Source organism: Rhinolophus hipposideros (assembly GCF_964194185.1).
Source record: "Rhinolophus hipposideros genome assembly, chromosome: 20".
NCBI classification, from domain to species: domain Eukaryota; kingdom Metazoa; phylum Chordata; class Mammalia; order Chiroptera; family Rhinolophidae; genus Rhinolophus; species Rhinolophus hipposideros.
In genome coordinates this window covers 22,370,873-22,378,397 of record NC_138066.1, presented here as the reverse complement: position 1 = coordinate 22,378,397, position 7,525 = coordinate 22,370,873, and positions in this window count along the sequence as shown.

The window sequence follows — 7,525 nt, the reverse complement described above, 5'->3', positions numbered from 1 at the left end:
CTTTCCCTGTAATGACTCTTTCCTCTGCTCAAAGACCTAAACTGTCTCTCTTGAGACCAACTAACTGTTCATGGTTTATCTCTTCATGGATTCCAGTTTTCATCCTTTTACTGTTTACACCCCATCTCCATTTTAAATCTGAATTCAGTACTTAATTAACCAGCCCTTGCTGAGAAGAACAAATTTCCCAGTTTTTAGTCATGAAATCAGCTTGTAGTGGCTGGAAGAAGAGCAATGACATTCATCAATAACAACAAAATTCCACTTGGTAAGTCATTTTAGCTTTAGAAAATATTTAGATAGGTAATAAAAGAACTGAAATAGGGGCGGCCTGTTAGCTCAGTTGGTTAGAGCATGGTGCTCTTAACTACAAGGTTGCCGTTTCAATTCCTACATGGGCCACTGTGAGCTGTGCCGTCCACAACTAGATTGAAATAACGACTTGGAGCTGATGGGTCCTGAAAAAAAATTTTAAAATAAATAAAAATTTAAAAAAACAAAAAAAACCCCACGAAATTTCCAGTGTGAAGAATCAGAGGCCCAAATTACAAAGAGAAGCTTGGAAAAACTTATTCATGTTGACTCCAAAATACTTTTCCACTGGTCTCTGGGCAAGAGAGTAGTAGTGTGTTCTAAACAGCCTTCTGGAACATGGTTCATCCATTTTTAAGGATGTTTGTAGATAACGTCTATATACGTAGGCACTGTATTATTGTTAAAGCAAAAAGCTTTTCCACAACTTACATATACCTGGCTTTTTGTTTGTTTGAATTTCTAAAGATTAAAGTTTGATTCAAGAGTTACTGATCCAAAAGCTTTGCTTTCATTTCCATTGTGCTCGATTTGCCAGAAGAAACCATCTCTGGTACAGTGGGACTCTGGCCTTGTGTAGAAGAAGAGGTAGCCCAGCTCACACAAGGATTTCTCTTCAATCAGACACGATAACCAGCCCTTCTGAGTGAAATGTAAGTGAAACAGAGCAGGACCTCAGAGTACAAGCAGGGTCAGAGCAGCCTGGATGGGATGGTAAGGGTCCAGCTGACAGAGGCACTTAATTTAGGAGTGAGAACAATAATGAAGAGCATTTAACTAGGGAATATTTTGGAACCTAAGTAGCCTATCCATGAAATATGCATCAGCACTGGGTGGTAGTGTGTTGCTTTTAAGGGGTGGGGGTGGGGAACAGATGAATAATTTCTGAGAAGTCTGGTAAGCCAGTTTCTAAGTCTAATGGCAGGAAGTTCTTTGCAGTGTTTGCCTGGTGACTCGGCTCTGTCAGTTCAGATGTGCTGGGATGAAAGCATTAACTGCCCTTTGATTTGTCTGACCCGGCTTACTCGTCAAGAAACCTAGGTATTTAAGGAAAGGATGAATGTCTTGCATATGACATTAAAATTCTTTTGTCACCATGAGTTACTTACTTGGTATGCATCGTGTACTGGGACCCCCTTCCCTGTTAAGAGTAGGAATAAGGAAGTTGAGAAAAGAATGCAGAAAGAGACCATTAAAAGGTTTACAACCCAACACTGAGGGATACAAAAAATGTGAATGTCACCATACTGCCTTGTTTTTGAAAGCTCTATAGTTAACCTTTGCCAGCCCAGACTTATGTCTTTCAGGGCTGGATAATTAAGTCTGATGCACTTATTTTCTATCGTGGAGTAGGGGAGGGATTTCTGTGGCACCAAACTAACTTGGTTTGAGTTAATCTCATTCTTTTTTTTCCTTCTCGTTTTTCTTTTTTTTTTCTCGTTTGTTTGTTTTCTCGTTCCTAACCAAGCAATACTTTTTTTCAGCTTGCTCTGGTCTCCCTTGTGGTCCTATGTGGCAGAAAGCTTCCAGGTGGCTTGCTAATTAACCTGCCTGTTATGTTGAACAGAAGTAGCATCTTAGGAAATGTGAAAAGGAGAAGACCTCATAGTTTTAAGAAACCAACGTTTTTTCTTAAAGCAAAAATGCTGAAATGCTGTCATCACCCTTATTCAGTGAACTGACAGCTGAGTGCCAACTCATGACACTTCTAATGCATTTCTCTTCTGCCAAATATGCTCCCTGTTTCTGCAATTGTTTGCAATGAAAGACCTTCTCTTTTCTCCCATTAAACAATATTAACTGATTTGGATTCCCCCACTCCCTGCCCCATTATCACCCTTCATTTAGAGAGTTCCTTTAAAACATAAAAAAATATATTTTAAGAAATAAAAAAAAAATATGGAACCTGCACTATGGAGCTTGATTTTAATGTTCCCAATCAATGTCCCCTATAAGAAAACTGGTTCTGAATTTAGGCTAAGTGTCCATGTTTTTATTTCAGTTTCTAATCATAGGATGTTGTCTAAGCTAAAAATGTCAATTTTCCAAAAAAAAAAAAACTATTGAAAAGGAGTGAAAAGTTCAGAAATGCCATGAAGACACTAGCTCCCGAGTACCAGGGGCCGTAGAGATGGGTGGGCTGATGTGAACTTTGGTAGAGGAGGAGGGGATGGCAGTGTTCGAACCCTGATCCCATGGGAATTTGCTGTCTGCTTGGGAGAGGTGCAACAGCTTTTCCATTCACCGTCCTATTAGGAGCCTCTTTTTAACCAAGGTCAAGCTGCAGCCGAAAAAGCCACTCTTACCAAGGGCAGGAGCCAGAGCCCTTATTTTTGCCTAGAGGATAACACTTTGATATATTTTTACCAAAGAGCTAACCACAGATAGGTGACAGCAATGTCAGCCTTACCTGGCTACACCCCCTCCCCCTCACGCACAAGAAAATCTTTGCATTGTTTTGGGCGTGCATAGTTTCAGGACACCTGTCAGATCTAAGTCAGCATAGGGTTTAATTTCATGATGCAAAGCAAAATGCTTTTGAGAGCAAAATCTCCCAGGAGTGCTTTCCGCCCCCAGCTACTGCAGAAAAGAAAGCGTCTGTGGGAGAGAAGGGTGGCTATAGACGTCATTGTCATTGCATCTTCCAGATCCCAGCTGTGACCTGGCTCAGAGTTTTATAGTTAAAAATAACCATGGCTTAGAGTTGGGGTGGGGGGGAGGGAAGTAAACTGTTGCATCTCCATGGGAACTAGGAGAAGGAAAAAGGCAAGGCATGGAGTTCCAGCACATGTGGCAAGGTGGGGTGGATATGGGCGTTGGGAGCTTAGAGGTTCCTCTGGTGCCTCCCATTAGCATCCAGGAGATACCCCTGATTAGTATCCAAGATGTAGTCAGACTGTTCCAGGGCTCTGGAGACACTTTGCAGCCAAAATATGTTTGCAACAACATGTATAAGTCTTGGGTCTGGTGAATTATTCGAGGCTTCCAAATTCCTGTAACCCAGATTTGCTACTATTTGGTGAAGTAGAGAGCAGATGAGCAATCCAGAAGGTTAGATATTGCCTTCTACATAATCTGGGAACTTCTATCTCCCTCACCCCCTAATTCACATTCTACTCTTTCATTTGCTTAGTCAGAGACTTGACCAGTAGCAATTTATAACTAGAGGGGAAGTGTTCAGGTTCTTGGACTGACATGGACATTTACTCCCTCTCCGTAGGACCAGTTTATTTCTCTTTGGTGTAGGAGATGATGCAAAGTGGCATTAATTACCTAGGATGCCCTTAAAAGTACGTATGTCTCACTATTTCTGGTATTGTTATTGCCACAGGTGACTAACTCTTGAGGAGGAAATACATTATTTCATTTCCATTTTCTTTAAAGGTCTCTTTAAAAACATTTTTTTCCCTAAAGAAATACATGAACACATTCGAATTGTAAAAATAATTTTAAACCCCTTTTCATTTTTACATGAAGAGTTTATATGCTTACATATTTACCTGCCTGTGTGTTGGAAAGACCTGAGTGTTAATCCTTGCTCCTTAATAATAATACAACCTTGGGCAAGTTGCTAACCCCTCATGTCTAAAGTGTGGTTGATAATTCCTACCTGACTGGGTTTGATGAAGAGTAAATGGGATAAGGTATTTTGACCTCCTGGCACCTCCCTTCTCTCTTCCCCTCCCTGCTTTCTTCCCTTCCCTTCCTTTCCCATGGAGCCTTTGATCAATTTTCATTTAATTCCTGCCAGGTATGAACAAGCATTTGATTTTCCTGTACTGTACAATTCACACCATGAGACTCACAGAGGGACACTAAGATCGGACAGACACAGAGCAAATGTTAAAACAGGCAGCTAAGCATTTTTCAAGAATGTTGTTTATATTGGAATTCTCATCACTGTGCATTGTTGCTACAGCCCCAGGGTTGAATTAAGGGCAGACAATTTCAAAGACAGATACATATTAAATGACCTAGTTATCCTAGATATATTGTAATTATATAATGCCTAGCTCAAGAAGCCTGAAGTAAGGTTACAAAACTATATGACACGGTGATTGTCACTGTGTAAAGAAAACTAAAGAATCATGCATAGTAAAAAGACCAGACAGAAAAGATGCTAATCATTATTTTGTTAGATAGTAAAATTATGGTTGATGCGCTTGTGTGTTCTCTCTCTCTCTCTTTCTCTCGTAATGTGACATTTATTAATGGAAAAATAAATTTTATGAGAACTATGAATACTCTAAAAATAGAAGTTTGAACTATTTTACATTAATAAAATTTTGTTAAGCCTTATGATAGCCATATAAGGAGCTATGTTACACCTTGTAAAATGACACAAGCCTTAGGCAATTTCCGTAGTAGATGAACTGTGTTTTGGGACTTCTATCTCCTAGTTCCTTTATTTTTTCCACATTTATAGTTTCCTCCCAGATACCTGGTGTCCATTGTCCCTCTCACACATGTCAAAGGACAGTAGGTTAAAGATTTACTTCTCTGGGGGGGGGGGGTTGCATTTTTTAACTATTAATAGCATATACGCTGGAATTACAGGCATTACCAAGCAACCATTTAGACATCTGTGAGCCATGCCACCTGATGGCAAACTTCTGTAGACTGAGGAGCCCTGATCACAGCTATTCCCCTGTTCTGACAGATATAGCAAAGCTGTTGTCAATTTGTTACCGAGAGGCAGTGATATGAATGGAAGATGCAACTAGTACTGTTTCTCAGGGACCCATAAAGTTCTGATTTAGGAACCCATGCAATTAAGGAGAATATTTTTGGAAAGCCAGACATCAGAAGCCAAGCAGAGTAGAAGTTTCCACCCTCTACTTACTGTGTCTAATCAGATCAGCTGTCACTCTGCACAGAAGTTGCACTGCTCTAAAACACTGCTTATTTAGTCAGGAGCACCCACACCTTCCTGGATCACACCATATTTCCCAGAAAATAAGACCAGGTCTTATACTAATTTTTGCTCCAAAAAACGCATTAGGGCTTATGTTCAGGGGATGTCATCCTGAAAAATCATGCCAGGGCTTCTTTTCTGGTTAGGTTTTATTTTCAGGGAAACACGGTATTAATCCTTTAGTAGCAGATGACTTCAAAGATGTTTCTACATCTAAAATGGTTGACACGTATAAAGATACCTACTATGTTTCCCCAAAAACAAGACCTACCTGGACAATCAGCTCTAATGCATCTTTTGGAGCAAAAATTAATATAAGACCCGATCTTATTTTACTATAAAACCGGGTATTATATAACAATAAATATAATACAATACAATATAGTATAATACCAGGTCTTATATTAATTTTTTCTCCAAAAGACGCATTAGAGCTGATTGTCCGGCTAGGTCATATTTTCAGGGAAACGGTACTTACGGTATAGTGATATGCTGTCTAGTAAGATGGCCACTAGCTTCATGTGGCTATTTAAATTTCAATTGATTAAAATTAATTCAAATTAAACATACAGTTCCTCCGTGACACTAGCCACAGTTCAAGTGCTCAAAAGCCACACGAGGCTAGTGGCTACCGTAGTGGACAGTGCATGTCCATCACAAAAAGTTCTCTTGGACAGTGTTGGTCTAGAAGATAGTACCTTCAAGGTGCGTTTTTTTGTAGAGGCATCTAGAAGCCCACACTTTCACTGTAAAGGCATGAAGTACCTCCCTACCCACAGGCCTATATGTGCAGTCACTAAATTGTCCTACTGAATTTAGCACTTCTTCCTACTTTCCTTCATCTCTCGATCTTTACACATACATCACACTCAAACTATTTTAGCCCTCTTCCCTCCTTCATTGATACGATGCTTCATGGTAGGCTTAGTTTCCCATAATCCATGAAAACGCTCTGTTCCTTGTCACCAACTAGAGCCGTTCTGGAAACCTGCCTTCTGGGTAACAAACAAGCTGGAATTTGAAGAGAGATTCATCTAGTTGCGCTGCCGAGTCACTGAAGCAACTGAAGGAACGACTGTGGGGGGAGAAAGAAAAAGCGACATACAATCGTTTCTATTAGAGATTTTGCTATTTTGGTATTGGCATGTCAAAAATAAGTCACTAGATGAATTAGTGGTGGCGCAATTTAGTGCTGGGAAGATGCACTTTTCCAGGCAAGATCTCAATTCCCAGTGTTTTGTCCCAATCAGATTCTGCTTTAATTCTCACGCAGAAGGATGGATTAATTTTGCCTCATTTTAAAGCTTTGATTCTCTTTTTATGAAGGCAACATCAACAAATCTCTCAATTCTAGGCTTTTTCAGCTCCCCTAAGATTATCACTAAAATGCCTTTGATGTTATATTTTTGTCTGGGAAGCAAGCAGAACTTTCGATATTCCTACACCCACAGGACAACTCTTGAGTCCGGCTGGGAATCAGGAAGAGTCTGAAAAAGCCTCAAAGCTTTCGGTTGAAGACGGCGGGAGATGTAAACCCAACGCGCAGTTTTTATTTCCCTCGCCACCCCAGCCTCCCAACCTGGCTGCTCCTTTGATTGTTCAGCAGTTCTGATGCCAACGATTAACAACGGTGAGGAGCCGGGTCTGGCGAGCAAAGGGCTGGGCGTGGAGTCTGGACTCTTAGGTGTCTGACTCACTGCGGGGCCCTGACGGAGTCATTTATATCGCCCCTCACCTGCCGGGGCAGGCTTGTGCTGAGAAACGTCCGTTTTGCGTCCATTCACGTTACAGATGGGCAAACCTGAATTAAATGTCCCTCAGAGTGACACAGCAAATGAGCCCTCAACGAACCCACGTGTTCAGCTTGGGGTCCGGAGGCTGTACGACTCCGACTCCATCTCGGAGGCACGAGCTGCGTCTGACGTTTGGGGACTCCACGGCACCCGTGCGTGGTGGCGGGGTGGCGGTCTCCGGGCAGGCAGAGGACGGCCGTGCCCACATCTCCTTTGGAGTCTCGGACCACGTCGCTTCCCACGGTTACTTGACACTGCCCCCATCTGCCCAAGCAAAAGCCACCCAACAGTTGCCACGAGATTTATTTTCCTTTCACTCTTCAGTCCGAACTCCCGGGCTCCTCCACGCAGGATAGAAGGTGGGCGTGGGGTGAGGGTCGCGGATTAGTCCCTAACTGCAGTCTTCACCCCTTTTACCCTCGTGTCCTTTTCTTGCCTGATTTAACCCTCTCACGGCCAGAAAGTACACGACCCCTGCACCCTCGCCCCAAACCCGGCTGGTAGG